This window comes from Protopterus annectens, chromosome 10.part0, assembly GCF_019279795.1.
Source record: "Protopterus annectens isolate FY-2018-M chromosome 10.part0, PAN1.0, whole genome shotgun sequence".
Taxonomy (NCBI): domain Eukaryota; kingdom Metazoa; phylum Chordata; order Ceratodontiformes; family Protopteridae; genus Protopterus; species Protopterus annectens.
Genome location: NC_056744.1, coordinates 802510563 through 802526792, shown reverse-complemented (window position 1 = coordinate 802526792; position 16230 = coordinate 802510563).

Sequence of the window (16230 nt, the reverse complement as noted above, 5' to 3'; positions counted from 1 at the left end):
CATTGCACTGGTGTGTGATGTGTACAGGGGTACAATGAACACGCGTGATGTGGTTGCCATTCCATCCAGACCAGGAGGCCACAATGGAATGTCTTCACACCCACATTGCCATTGTGTGTGTTGACAGAGGTTGCCAACAGGTGTGGTAGCCATTACCCTGAACATGTCCACCATCTTTAATGGCGTACCACCTACATGTGACATTGGGACGAACATGTTCTTCACACTGGGTAGGGCTGCACCTTCTCTGGCATTTGGTAGCAGGCCATGGCTCTGGCACCAGTCATCCATGTCTATGGCGCCCTAGGTGGATGTTAGGTGTAACATGGGGTGCTGGGTATGTCGGCGGTGCGTAGTCATCTGCATACCTTGTCTGCTACAATCCCCTATGATTGCATGCACATTGGAAGGTCGGATGCCATATGGCAGGGGCACAGGAGTGAGCCCTGTGGGCCTCCACTGGGTCCAGATATGAGTGTGACAAGGCACCTTCAGCACCAACCCTGTGTGGTGTGACCTCCAACCTGTGTGAGAAGCATCGGGTGGCATATGTCCCCACATGTATGCTGGCGAGCCTTTACATGGGTCCCATGTGTAGTGTGCTCTGAACGCTCCCACCAGGTCATGGTACTGTGTGCAAACCCACATATCCCCATCAATGGCCTTGGTGAACACTCCAGACTGGACGAGCAGGTTCGGGAGGCAGGATCCGCCCTTGACTATGTAGTTGTGGGTATGTTCCGGTATTGGCTGTACATCGCTATCTGTAACCATGACCACCTGTATGGACCTCCACACAGCTTTGCAGACAACACTTGTCAAGCGTATAGGGTGTGGCTGTTGACAGTCCATAGGAGCACTACCCTGGCATAGTGGGACCACAGATGCCATATGGCATCCATTGGGGACATAGCCCATAGTAAGGCTAACATGACACAGTGGCGCATGTGTGGGCCGAGGGCCTCAAAGAGGATGGGTAGCACACAGCCAGGAAACCATCGGTGCCCATTGCTGGCGTGTCAAGCGCCATAGAGATATGGGATCACTCCAGGCCATATGACATGTTTGGGAGGATACACTCTGGTGGGATGGATATGTTCCCTGTTGGGGGGATGTATGCATGGAACATGTCCTGTGGTATGCAGACAATGTCTGTGGGTGCAGTGACTGTTGTACCATTCTGGACCATTTCCAGGCAAGTCTGTGTGCCCCAACCATGTCCTTACCACAGTTAGGGAAGGCCCTGTGGTTGTCTCATGTGCCCTCTGCAGTACCACTCCCACGGCGGACCTGGATGTTGGTATGTGGGGCCGTATGGTGCGGCCGGTATGAATGGGTGATGGTTTCCCTGGTACTGTCATTGCCCTGCCATGTAGTAGCTCCAACTGTTGATGTACAGGTAGTCAGTGGCTGCGGTCCACCACACCATGTGCCTACCTGTGGTGGACAAGGTCCTGATGTCATCATGTTTGCCTGTTGCAGACATGCATGTGGGTGGTCGGGGAAGGCATTCGTTAGGCGTTTGCGGTCTGGCCCCTGTTCAACATTGGCATGGAGGACATGTAGGGTACCACACCGGTCATATGATGTGTGTGGTTTTCTGTGGAGAGGTCATCACTGAGGTGCCCCATGCTGGTGTTGGTTACAGTGAGTGGATGACCAGTGGATCCACTATACGGTCTTGCATCACCATTGAGGGCTGTACATCCTGTGTGGGGCATATCCTCACCATGCGTGATGGGCAGAACTGTCAGACATCCCCTGGTATGTATGGTGCATGGCTGTTTAACAGTGGCCAGGTGTGTGAACACCTGGGACTGCTGGCGTACTGTGTTGTGCCATGGGTAATGTTCCCAGGCTATGTATGGGTGGTTCATGTCACCCAAGCGGTGCTGTTGTGAGAGCATGCCCACTCACCAGTGTCCTCAGGACATCTGTGAAGGTATCCTGTGTTTGTGAGGGTTGTCTGTAGCATGCAACAAACTGTAGGCCAGTCCTACACATGGTTAATTGCACCTACATATTCCCGCAGCAACAACAACGTCTGTGGCATGACCGGGTTACTGTTGTGTGGCGGACACACAGGATGGTCCGCATTCCGCCACCCATGCCGTCGCACCATGTGTATGCATGTCTGATCTGTGCCGACTCTAAGTGTCTGAGCATGCCCAGTAGGCAGCTGTGTAGATAGACACACAGCACAGTGCACACCGCAGCCGTCTGCAGTAATACCCGGGTGCATGCCTCTATCCCCTATAGCGGCCACGTCTGTGGCATGGCCAGGTTTCTGTTGTGTGGCTGGACACACCGACGGTCCACATTCCGCCACCCATGCCGTCGCAACATGTGTATGCATGTCTGCCCTGTGCCGAGTCTAAGTGTCTGAGCATGCCCAGTATGCAGTGATGTACTGATCAGTAGTTACTTGTTATTCTCGACTGCAGCACTAACGTGTTGGTGTCTGGCGACAGGATGGTAACAGACTGCGTGACTGCGCACTCTGTCCGAACACCGATCGGGCGCATTGCCTTTGCAAATGATACCACTCACGTGGGGTATGCCTCCTGACAGCGCTCTGCTCAGTAAACTCGGTAGCGTTCTGTAAATGCTTCATACTGTAGTGTGTTCATGTAGATAGGCGTAGGTTCGTCCCCGTCCTTTCCGTGTGTGTGTGTGTGTGTGTGTGTGTGTGTGTGTGTCTGTGTCTGTGTGTGTGTGTGTGTTTCCAGCTGCCTCTGCGACTGATTATGCTTTTAGACGCTCCGCAACACATGCCTTGGCTATTGCCAACTATTGTCCTCTTGGTGGCGTCAGCAGCCTACAAGTATGCCTGTGACAGCGCTCTGTTCAGCAAACTCGGTAGCGCGTTCTGTAAATGCTTCATACAGTTGTGTGTTCATGTAGATAGTCGTAGGTTCGTTCCCGTCCCTTCCGTGTGTGTGTGTCTCTGTGTGTGTGTGTGTTTCCAGCTGCATCTGCGACTGATTATGCTTTTAGGCGGCTCCGCAACACATGCCTTGGCTATTGCCAACTATTGTCTTCGGCTGGCGTCAGCAGCCTACAAGTATGCCTGTGACAGCGCTCTGTTTAGCAAACTCGGTAGCGCGTTCTGTAAATGCTTCATACAGTAGTGTGTTCATGTAGATAGTCGTAGGTTCGTCCCCGTCCCTTCCGTGTGTGTGTGTGTGTGTGTGTGTTTCCAGCTGCCTCTGCGACTGATTATACTTTTAGGCGCTCCGCAACACATGCCTTGGCTATTGCCAACTATTGTCTTCTTGGTGACGTCAGCAGCCTACAAGTATGCCTGTGACAGCGCTCTGTTTAGCAAACTCGGTAGCGCGTTCTGTAAATGCTTCAAACAGTAGTGTGTTCATGTAGATAGTCGTAGGTTCGTCCCCGTCCCTTCCGTGTGTGTGTGTGTGTGTGTGTGTTTCCAGCTGCCTCTGCGACTGATTATGCTTTTAGGCGGCTCCAACACATGCCTTGGCTATTGCCAACTATTGTCTTCTTGGTGGCGTCAGCAGCCTACAAGTATGCCTGTGACAGCGCTCTGTTTAGCAAACTCGGTGGCGGCGTTCTGTAAATGCTTCATACAGTAGTGTGTTCATGTAGATAGTCGTAGGTTCGTCCCCGTCCCTTCCGTGTGTGTGTGTGTGTGTGTGTTTCCAGCTGCCTCTGCGACTGATTATGCTTTTAGTCGCTCTGCAACACATGCCTTGGCTATTGCCAACTATTGTCTTCGGGTGATGTCAGCAGCCTACAAGTATGCCTGTGACAGCGCTCTGTTTAGCAAACTTCGGTGGCGCGTTCTGTAAATGCTTCATACAGTAGTGTGTTCATGTAGATAGTCGTGGGTTCGTACCCCGTCCCTTCCGTGTGTGTGTGTGTTTCCAGCTGTCTCTGCGACTGATTATGCTTTTAGACGCTCCGCAACACATGCCTTGGCTATTGCCAACTATTGTCTTCTTGGTGATGTCAGCAGCCTACAAGTATGCCTGTGACAGCGCTCTGTTTAGCAAACTCGGTGGCAGCGTTCTGTACATGCTTCATACAGTAGTGTGTTCATGTAGATAGTCGTAGGTTGGTCCCCCGTCCCTTCCGTGTGTGTGTGTGTTTCCAGCTGTCTCTGCGACTGATTATGCTTTTAGGCGGCTCCGCAACACATGCCTTGGCTATTGCCAGCTATTGTCTTCGGGTGATGTCAGCAGCCTACAAGTATGCCTGTGACAGCGCTCTGTTTAGCAAACTCGGTAGCGCGTTCTGTAAATGCTTCATACAGTAGTGTGTTCATGTAGATAGTCGTAGGTTCGTCCCCGTCCCTTCCGTGTGTGTGTGTGTGTGTGTTTCCAGCTGCCTCTGCGACTGATTATGCTTTTAGACGCTCCGCAACACATGCCTTGGCTATTGCCAACTATTGTCTTCGGGTGATGTCAGCAGCCTACAAGTATGCCTGTGACAGCGCTCTGTTTAGCAAACTTCGGTAGCGTTCTGTAAATGCTTCATACAGTAGTGTGTTCATGTAGATAGTCGTAGGTTCGTCCCCGTCCCTTCCGTGTGTGTGTGTGTGTGTTTCCAGCTGCCTCTGCGACTGATTATGCTTTTAGGCGGCTCCAACACATGCCTTGGCTATTGCCAACTATTGTCTTGCGGGTGATGTCAGCAGCCTACAAGTATGCCTGTGACAGCGCTCTGTTTAGCAAACTCGGTAGCGCGTTCTGTAAATGCTTCATACAGTAGTGTGTTCATGTAGATAGTCGTAGGTTCGTCCCCGTCCCTTCTGTGTGTGTGTGTGTGTGTGTTTCCAGCTGCCCTGCGACTGATTATGCTTTTAGGCGCTTGCAACACATGCCTTGGCTATTTCAAATATTGTCTTTGCGGGTGGCGTCAGCAGCCTACATGTATGCCTCTGACAGCTCCACGTCAGTTAACTTCGGTAGCGTTGTGTAAATGATTCATACTGTACTGAGTTCATGTAAATAGGTAGGTTCATCTCCGTCCCTTCCGTGTGTGTGTGTGTTTCCGTTGCTTTCGACCATACATCTGAATAAGCAAATTGTTACAGTGTTCACAATCAACAGTGTGATATTTAAAATCATGTTAAGACTCACATTGTTGTTTGTGAACATTCTTAGACATAGCATATTTCCTGCACGTTGTGGAAACAACGAAAACGTTGCATGTTTTAATGAACTGTTCAAATGTTACGAAGACTTGTGTTGTGTCGAACTACGGGGACTATTCTTGCTGCAGGTTTCGGTTTGGTTGTGTTGCATAGTACAATATCATGTAATCGTGTGTTCATAGTATGCTTTCTGTGATGTTGACATGTGTGTGTTTAGTTAGCATGCGTCTCTGCTTTCTATGCTGTGGCTACATCCCCATTGCTCGCATAGAAAGTGACAAATGGAAGTGTAAGGGTGGACATTTAAAGCCTGGATACTTCCATGTTATGTGTAAGTCTCACGGGGCCAACGGGTGAAAGCGCATACATGTCTATGAAGTACCTTTGGATACCATATGCGACCTGTCGTGGACGAAATGTTTATGTTGACTGTTCCATCTACCTATGTGTGACATTGTTTGTGGCCATAGGGTGCCAGCAAGTCTTCCCTGTTCATTGGGTGTTTGCCATGGTGTATTGACATCAATCCTATTAATTCACGAAGGATGTCTTTCTTTGGTGTCAGCCATAGTTTGACCATCCTATGTCATTCCCAGCAGGCGTGGAGATTGTGCCATTGGTATCTTTACACAGGTGACCCATCTGTTCCACTGTATGGGCGTGTGATCCCCATAGATGTGCTGGCACATGGAGTGTTGTGTGCGCGGTATCTGCCCAGCGGTCTTTCTTTGAATGGGTGTGTGTACTGTACACCGTATCTGTATTCCCTGGGTTATGCCTTGCAACAGCTGTGGGATTCCCCCAGGTTTGCAGCTATGGGTGCCATCTTGGCCGTCGTTTGTCCATCCATGGGAACTGCCTACTGGACACTAGTATCGGGCTGTCAACATTTCACAGCTGCATTCTCCATTTCCGGTGGATGATCGGTATTAGTATTGCGAATGCGCATATGCCATGGCACGTCCGCTGCAGGCGGGACGATGAATCATCTGCCAATCCACACCGACACCCATATATGCATACCCACGATCCCATGTCTGCAACCGTCGACAGTACACCTTGCACACCCTTCATGTGTGCGGAAATGGGATGTGGGCGCGTGTATGGATGCAGCAGCCTGGGGAGTCCTATTCATATGTCCTGCATTTCATGGACGGCTGTCATCACCCTTGAAGACACCTGTGGTGCACATATCTACCTGTGCCGTAGTCACGGCTGTCACCTCTTCGGGTTCACACTATGTTGCTCACACTCACTTAAGGAGTAATATTTGGGTCCTGCAATGGACACCGATGTGCATATGTAAAGTTTAGGACATGTTGGACTGTGTCCATTCGGCCAGTGGGTTTGACTGCGCCGTATGTTCCCCATTCCGGATGTCTGTCCGCCTACCCATATTATGTAGTGCTCGTAACCCGTGTCCTTCCACAATTTACCCATAGGGTGTTACTGTAGTCCTGCAGGTTGGCAACAGCTTTACATAATCCTCACAGGTACCATTGTGAACTATCCGCCACTGAATTGTCAGTATAACACAGCCGGTACATGTAGAACCTATGTATTCATGACAGTATGTCGGTTATGTGTGTGAACTCCATATTTTAGCGATAGTATGACCTTCCTAGTTGGCGTTGTTGGTGTGCCATTAATATGTGTTCCACAGGTCGCAGGTATGTTCCGTAGAGTGGGCGGGTGATCCCCACATACTGGATAGCACCTTCGCTGCTGTATGCGCTGGGATTCGCATGGCAGGATGGATGTCTACGGGTGTATGTACTGCTGTTTCCATCTTTATGTCCTGTGTCATGCCCTACTACGGCTGTGTGATTCCACCAGGCTTGCTATTATGGGTGCCATCTTGTCCGTGCGTTTGTCCATCCTTGGGAAATGCCTACTGGACACTGATGTAGGGCTGAACACATTTCACACATGCCTTTAGCATTACCCTATGGGTGCTTTGCATCCTTACTGGGGACTAAGGCACGTCCTGTACCGCAGCCCTCCCACGGGCGGGACAGCGGATTATCAGCCAAACAACACGAGACCCATTTTGCATACCCAGGATACCAGGGCTGCAACCCCCACGATGCGCATGACACATCCTTCATGTGTGCGGAACTGGGATATGGACGCACATGTATGGACACGGCAGTCTGGGGACCTCTGTTCATATGTCCTGCATGTCATGGGCAGGTATCATCAACCTTAAACACGCTGGTGGTGCATATGTCTAGCTGTGCCGTAGTCACGGTTTGTACTCGGATTGGCTGTTTCTGGCGCATACTGGCAAAACAGTCAGAATTTATGGAGTCCTACAATGGACACCGATGTGCATTTGTAAAGTGTAGAGCGTGTTTGACTGTCCCCATCTGGCCAGTGGTATTGACTGCGCTGTATGTTCCCCAGTCGTGGATGTCTGCTTGACTACCCATCGTTTGTATGACATGGCCTATCTATATCCACGTGCCAGTATGCGTAAATACAGCAAACCTTGCGTCCTGCCCATCTTCATAAGCGACATTATGGAACATATATCGGCAGAAACAGACACTGTCAAATCGATAGACTCCACAGTGAAAGGATACTGAGCTCTCTCAACTACTAACATGGGGCACCGTCGAATGCGGATGTCATGACATAGCCGTCCCTAATTCACTTCCTTCAGAGTCGGTTTAAAGCGAAATAATCAATAAACCTGCTCATAGTTAGGTGGACAGTGCTCCAAGTCTTGATTATAACGTGACATATACATATCAGTGTTGCATGCCTTACTTCATGGAAACAATAATACGGCAACAATGTGTTAATATATCTACAATATTGGTAAATACAATCAGTATCCGGACACATAGTTGATAATTGGTGAGAGTGCACCTTAGAATGTAGTGTGTTGATCAGGTTATTGTATATCGATGTGTATATTAGTAGCATTACGATAACAAAGCATGGAATCAATAGGTACTATTTAAGCATATATTTGACAATTATGAATGTAAGCGTGTGGAGGAGACATCCGTAACCTTCCCTGGTTCCACTGGATCACACACGCTGCATTACACTCGCATGTCCGGATTGTGGGTTACGCGCGCACATGCATATCCGTAGTCCGTTTATATATGTTTACAGTGTCTGTGTGGTTACGTGTTTTGCGTTACTTGTGACTATTCGGTAACATATGTCTGATCCGGTTGGACGGGTGTGCAGAAAGCACTTACAGCTTTATATATGTAACAGTCTTTGCAGCATGGGCGCTTTACGTACCGTGCACATCTATATGTTCTATAGTCATAATTCCAGCGTGACTGCAGTCACGTTTGACTCTACTGTGACCAGTGCCGTTAGCTGTTCGTTGTCATTAATATGCATACCCGTGGTACCTATGTACATTTACATATCACCCCCGCACACGCGCGTCACAGGCATCCATTCTCCTGCTGGGAAAGGTGCGGTACTGCATGTTGAACATTCCTAATTCCCCTCGCTCATGGCCCAGGATGCATATGTCGTCACCACAGGGCTGTTCAGATGACAGCTGCTTATATCCCATATGCATACAGGCCTTCGATTGTCAGGGTGTTGCTGTGGTGCTTTGGGTTTGGTCTTGGCAGCCCACTGTGCGGGACCGCCCTGACCCTGTCTGAATGTTAGATGAGTCACATGGGCACGTTTGTCCGTGTCCATGGTACCATGTCACGGCCCCAATTAGTCTTAACCGTGTATCGATTGGCGGTGTATCCGTTGTAGATCTCGTTATACTAATTGCACGGTCTGATCGAACTAACCTACTGCCATTACTAACCCTCCGTATGTATGGCCTGTGTCGCAATATTACAAGGGTTTAACATTGCGTGGCGACTTTCACTGAGCCACAGACATGTCCGTTGCTTTGTTTGGCCCGGTTCGCTGTGCTACACACATTTAACATGGCGTAACAGGTTGAACAGCTCGAACCACGAGGACATCGGGTTGTCCGTCGTTGTCTATTATTGAATGTCTCTGTGGAGTTTGTTTCACAAAGCGACACATTGTCGGCATTGTTAGCGGACATCTCGCGCGATGCGTCCGCACCGGCGGGTGGCGTATGTCTGCCTTTGGCGGCGAACAGGCATTATGCTGTGCCATTATGTCTGGGGATATATGGTTTCCTTCCTTACGTAGATGATGTGCCATACTAGCAATGACCCTAGCGATGACCAGCGTCTGGGTGTGGGTACTGCTGTATTACCCACGGGAAGAGTGGCCTTAGGGTAAGTGGTGACCTAGGCAGAGGTTGCCACCGATCGTCACCGCTACCCCCTCCTGGTCTACCTACACCAAATAGAGTCTGGAAAGGTGCCCGGTAGAGCAACACCCTAGGCGGCTACCTACTTGGCCTATGCCTAAGGCCGGCTATGTGTGTGGTCCCTTGGGCATCGGACTCGGGAACATGTACGTCTGCCGTTGGTATGTCCAGCATTACCCACATCCAGCCCCAAGGCAGTCAACACAACATCCATGGGTCCACATGGTGTCCCAGCTGTGCACTCCAGGAACTCTATGGGGAATTTAACCCACACTTGGGACAGCTGTGTAATCCTAGCCTCACCTCAGGATACGTACCTGAGTAGTAGCACAGGGCGACTGTAGTCACACTCCACATAGATGGTGCCTCCACTGACCCTGGGTATTACCATACCATTAGTTTGACAAGCCTTATCTGCAAAGCCATGGAGATGGATCATAATGGGACACATAGATGAGGACATAGGGGACCCGCATACTTTGGATACAACCCAGTTTAGCTTGGTCATAGTCAGATCATGCCCTTTACACGTGTTTCACTTTGTAGAATCAGTCACCAAGGCCATTGCTGAGGGTAAACCAGTCCATACAGCCTACCTCAACCCGGCAGAGGCCGTCGACACAATACCCCCTCGGGTATACTTGATAAACCCGTCATCTTGAATGTAAATCCATACATCGCCATATGGGTTGCAAGCGGGCTAGGTCACAGAACACACATGGCCATAGTTGCTGGCGCCATGTCATACTCACAGCCAGTCACAGGTGGTGTCCCATGGGGCTCAGTCCTGGGTCCACTATTTCCAGCATCTACGTTTCCAATGTACACGCACACACAGGGGTTATGGGTGACAATGTTTGCATCGACTGCAAACCGGATGCCAAAGTCAGACACACATCTGACACAGATATCCTTCAGGAGTGCCTCACAGATGTGGATAAGTGGTACCAGAGACATGTCCTACAGCTAAATGCCAGGAAATGCATAGGCATACCCTTCGGGATGAACAAGGTTACCCGAGCTACCATATAGGTGGCAGTCCACTGAACACGGAGGGGTTACCAGTGATCTGGGGACACGTGTTGTTGTTAACCGTTCGTTAGACACACATGTTGCTAACATAGTTGGGTAGACCTTCCACATTGCCCACATCATCATGAAGGGATTCACATCTAGATCAGGGAGGTCATTGTCCCCTTGTACTCATCACTCAATAGACCTATGATTGGGTACAATGCCCGTTCAGAATGTATCTGACCCAACACCTGGAGCAGCGGGAAAGGCACCAACAGTTCTCCGACAAGCGGATGCAGGGTCTCAGGTATATGTGTTATACTGACCGACTGAAAGGATTCCAGCTGTATACAGTTGCATACCACTTGCCCAGAGGTGACCCGTGCCTGGCATGCGGCTAGGTCGAACCAGATCTGATGACTAGGCTTCACGTAAATAAGGTAGATCCCTCAGAACCACAAGTGCAGCTGGCGTACACCTTGCCACTGTCATTAATCGTACGTGTTGTTGGGTCGGATTCTTCACCCAGCCACTCACTATGCTGTGGAGCGACATCCCAGTACATGTGAGGGCAAGCACCTCGCTGGCCTTCTGTTAGTATTTACACATGGATGTCTGGATTGATTTATTTCAGTAACCTTCTAAATGAATGTTACATTAGCACATTGTGAATCTTTACATTTCGTTGGTCTATTTTACAGTAGTCATATTCATACGGTTTATGTGTATATATTATGGTTCATTCATATTACTAGGTGTCTGCAGTTCTGTTAATATATTGGCACAATCCGTAGGACATATATATGTAGCTTACACAGTCAGACATTTGGAAAACATTTTATGTTGGTTCATGTTTCATATATGTACATATATTTCCATTTTCCGATGAAGACTGTACCTTCGAAGCAATGTCTGATGTCCTCACTGTGTGGGATGTGTAACCCAAGTAAGGTTTGTTCGCTTGTCTGCCTTTAAGGCATGTAATTAGTACCTAGCACATCTAATGTACCAACCAATTAATGCTTGTAAATGTAGTAGGTTGGACTGCATTGTATGTAGTCTGAATAAGTCTGCTTATGAAGCAGGCGAAGTGGGCTCAATAGACTATGGTGACTGCCTTTAATTCTTGGTGTGCTCTGGTTGGTCACTGACGGTCCCTACAGTACCTCGTCTTTGCTTTGGACTTCATCGGCTGGTTGTCTGTGTTTCTTGTATGGGGAATGTCAACTGTAGTCCCTATGTGTATGACTTGTGTAATGCCTTACTACGGCAGTGTAATTCCACGGGTTTGCATTTATGTGTGCCATCTTAGTCATACGCTTGTCCATCCATGTGAATTGCCTACTATACACTGGTATGGGGCTGTACACATTTCACACCTGCATTTTGCATTCCCGGAGTATGGTGTGCATTATTAGCGGAGAGTGGCGCATGTGCTACGCTGCGTCCCTCCACGGGCGGGACAAAGGATTGCCTGCGAGAAACAACACCGAGGCCAGATTCTACATACCCAGACTCCCTTGACTGCAACAGTGGACAGTACCCATTACACATCCTTCATGTGTGCTGCAGTGTGATGTGGGCGCAGCTGAATGGACCCGATACCCTGGGTATTTCTGTGCATGTGTGCTGCAGTTCATGGACAGCTATCATCAACATTGAACACGCTTGCGTGCCTATGTGTACCTGTGGCGTGGTGACGACAATTAGATCACATGAGTAATGCAGGAAGCTAGCAGGCATTCTCTGAACAGAATTTTTGGGTCCTACAATGGACACCGATGTGCATATGTCAAGTTAGATGTTGCTGGACTGTGTCCACCTGCCCAGTGCTTTTCACTGCTGGTGTATGTTCCCCAATCGCGGATGTCTGTTTGACTACCCATTCCACATGGTGCTACATAACCGGCTGCGTTAGTACTGTGAACAAATGACATACATCCAAAGATGCTGGTTACCAACTGCTTCATATAAACCTCAGACATCCCAATGGGACATATCCGTCACTATATTTCCAATATAACACCACCGGAAGATGGTGCTTACCTATGCATACATGTAACCATGTTGTCTTCGTAGGTGGGAAAGCCATAGTTTACACATCCTACGTGGCGTTGTGTGTGTGCCATTAGTATGTGTTACACAGGTCGCACATCTGTTCCGCTGTGCGGTGGCGGGTGCTCCTCAGTCTGTTGCTGGCAGACTGAGTGCTGTGTCGCCGGTGTTGGCACGAGTCCGGCTCTGTATGTGGAATGTCAACTGTGGTCCCTATGTGTATTTCCTGTGTCATGCCTTACGCGGCTATGTCATTTACCGGGTTTGCAGTTGTGGGTGCCATCCTGGCCATACGGGTGTCCATCCATGACAATTGCCTACTGGACACTAGTATAGGGCTGTACACATTCCACACCTACATTTAGCATTCTCCGGAGTATGGTTTGCATTATTAGCGGAGAGTAAGGCAGGTGCTACGCACATCCCTCCCACAGGGCGGGAGGAAGGATTGCCTGCGAAACAACACCGAGCACAGAGTCTACATACCCAGAATCCCTTGACCGCAACAATTGACAGTACCCATTACACATCCGTCATGTGTGCGGAAGTGTGATGTGGATGCAGTGCTATGGACCCGGTACCCTGGGTATTTCTGTGCATCTGTGCTGCATTACATGGACAGCTATCAGCAACATTAAACACGCTTGCGGTGCATATGTGTACCTGTGACGACAATGAGTTCACTTAAGTGTTGAAAGAAGGCGGCATTCCTGTCTTTAGACAAATTTTTGGGTCCTACATTGGACACCACTGTGCATATGTAAAGTGTAGAGCTTGTCGGACTGTGTCCTTGTGAGCAGTGGGTTTCACTGATACTGTGTGTTCAGAAATCGCGGATGTCTGTTGGACTACCCATTCCACATGGTGCTACATAACCAGGTGATTTACTACTGTGGACAAATTACATACATCCAAAGATGCTGGTTAGCAAATGCTCAATTTAAACCGCAGACGTCCCAATGGGACATATCCGTCACTGTATTTCCACTATAACACCACCAGAACATGTTGCTTACCTATGCATTCATTTAACCATGTTGTCTTCATAGGTGGGAAAGCCATAGTTTACATATCCTACTTGACGTTGTGTGTGTGCCATTAGTATGTGTTCCACAGGTCGCACATCTGTTACGCTGTGCGGTGGCGGGTGCTCCTCAGTGTGTTGCTGGCAGATTGAGTGCTGTGTCGCCGGTGTTGGCACGACGGTCCTGCTTTGTATGTGGAATGTCAACTGTAGTCCCTATGTGTATTTCCTGTGTTATGCCTTCCAGCGGCTATGTCATTTAGCCGGGTTTGCAGTTGTGGGTGCCATTCTGGCCATACGGGTGTCCATCCATGACAATTGCCTACTGGACAGTAGTATGGGGCTGTACACATTACACACCTACATTTAGCATTCTCCGGAGTATGGTTTGCATTATTAGCGGAGACTGAGGCAGGTGATACGCACACATCCCTCCCACGGGGCGGGAGAAAGGATTGCCTGCAAAACAACACCGAGCACAGAGTCTACATACCCAGAATCCCTTGACTGCATCAATTGACAGTACCCATTACACATCCGTCATGTGTGCGGAAGTGTGATGTGGATGCAGTTCTATGGACCCGGTACCCTGGGTATTTCTGTGCATCTGTGCTGCATTACATGGAGAGCTATCAGCAACATTAAACACGCTTGCGGTGCATATGTGTACCTGTGACGACAATGTGTTCAGATGCAGCGTTGGAATAACACATTATTCGATTCTTTCCACAATTTTGGGTCCTACAATGGACACCACTGTGCATATGTAAAGTGTAGAGCTTGTCGGACTGTGTCCTTGTGGGCAGTGGGTACTCTTTTATGCTACCATTTTGATATATATCTGGGAAATGTTTGTCCTGAGATATCAGGACATTTGACGTGTTCGGTTTATTTACAGGACACGGCTGGCCAGAGGGCATATCCCTCTCAGGGTGGAACAGGTGTTTACCTTGGAACATATGCATCGGATTTTCAGCGATTACAATGTTTCGGAAGGTGTATGTTGCCTAATATACCATCAATGTCATATTTATTACCCCATTTTGCTGCGTAACTCACATTATGTGCTCTCTGCGATTGCATATTCTTCACGTCACCCGTCAAATGCGGATCACATGATCTGTTGCTTCAATAATCTCCCATATCCTCTACACGACTGCTACGTACCCTTCTGTCAAATTACGTGTGTCTCCTTCCCTGTATCCACTGTAGTGTCTACATTCACTATTTACTCTGCTGTGTGTTCCCCTGACCTATGTTCAGATTTAACAGTATGTGGGTAGGTCTTCGACCCGATATCACTACTGTTAACAGAAACACAATGTTGTCTGGTCCCTGATCTACAATAGACACAAAAAGGCAGACACTCCTTACCTGGGCCTCCTGTTTAAGGCTGCACGTTTTCTTCTTGGGATCCAGTTTTCCGCTTTTCAGCCACAGATCAGACAGTAAACAGCCTCTTTACACACAACAATTCAGTCGGAGGTCTTTTCATTCAAGAAGAACCATTTATGCATATTCTCCGGTGTACATGTCTAACCAGCCATGCACTCTGACCTGTAGCTTACCAAGGGAATTCCGGGTTACAAGGATCACGATGTGAAATAAGTTGTTACAACCAGACTGTAGTTATCAGTAGACTTTTCTAAGTGACAGCCGATAACACAGGAGGCTCGGTTCGGACAGTTTTAGTAGTGTACACAGGCAGGCTAAATAATGTACAGTCCAAGTATGGGAGTTTTGTCTGACTCTATACAGTAAGCAGTTTCTTTATATAGTGTTTACAATCAGCATTTGCCCAACTTACTGGCGTGGTCGGTCACAGGGCATTTCCATCACTATGGTCGCAATAGTCTATACATGCGTGGGTGCTGGGCTCGTGCTTTTAAATTGTTTTCTCATGGGAATAACGCAGGCTTGCAAGGCACCTTGTACATTACAGTATCCTTTTGTGATTGTAGCTGTTTCAAGGACCCTAGACTGTTACGATACAGTGGACAGTTAATTTCTTGATCCGTTGCTTTGTCTGTCTGGTAGGGAGTTGTACTGCTATCTTCCATTGAGCTCACAAGGCCATCCTCCTCTGGGGAAGGAGTGCTGTTATGCATGTACATACATTTATTGTTCTGTAACCCAGCAAATAATTAATGATGACAGACATGAGCCTGCTGTCCTGCTTACTGCCAGGTTCAGAATTCCATCACAGTACAGCTTAGCTTCACCAATTACATGCAGGCTTAGTTCTGCTGCCATATTGTACGGTACAATTCAATACATTATATAGTATTTCGAGTGTAAACTGGAACTTCATATGTGTTTCTATATATTTACGAACAACATCCATCCAGCCATATGCATGTTGTTCCATCCTTTACCTTGACCGTGTGTATTTGTCCGTCCAGCCACGCTCATCTCCACATGTGATGTCCCAGTTTCCCCTTCTTTGCCTGTAGCACCCTGTTAGGATGTCCTGTGTGTTAGGCACCTGTTCCGCTATATGTGATCGACTTCACTGCAGAAATGATCGTCGATGCGGTGGTCCAACCGACTTGTCCACATGTGTACACTTATGTGCACCGTGTCGTATGCAAACCTAGATGGTTTGGACGGGTACATACTACATGCGGATGTACACATTCTGCTGACACATTCACATGCAGCCATTTACATATCTGTACCTGCGGTGGGTTGCTGACATGTAAGGGTGCGTATTTGCCAGCGTGGCATTGCCTA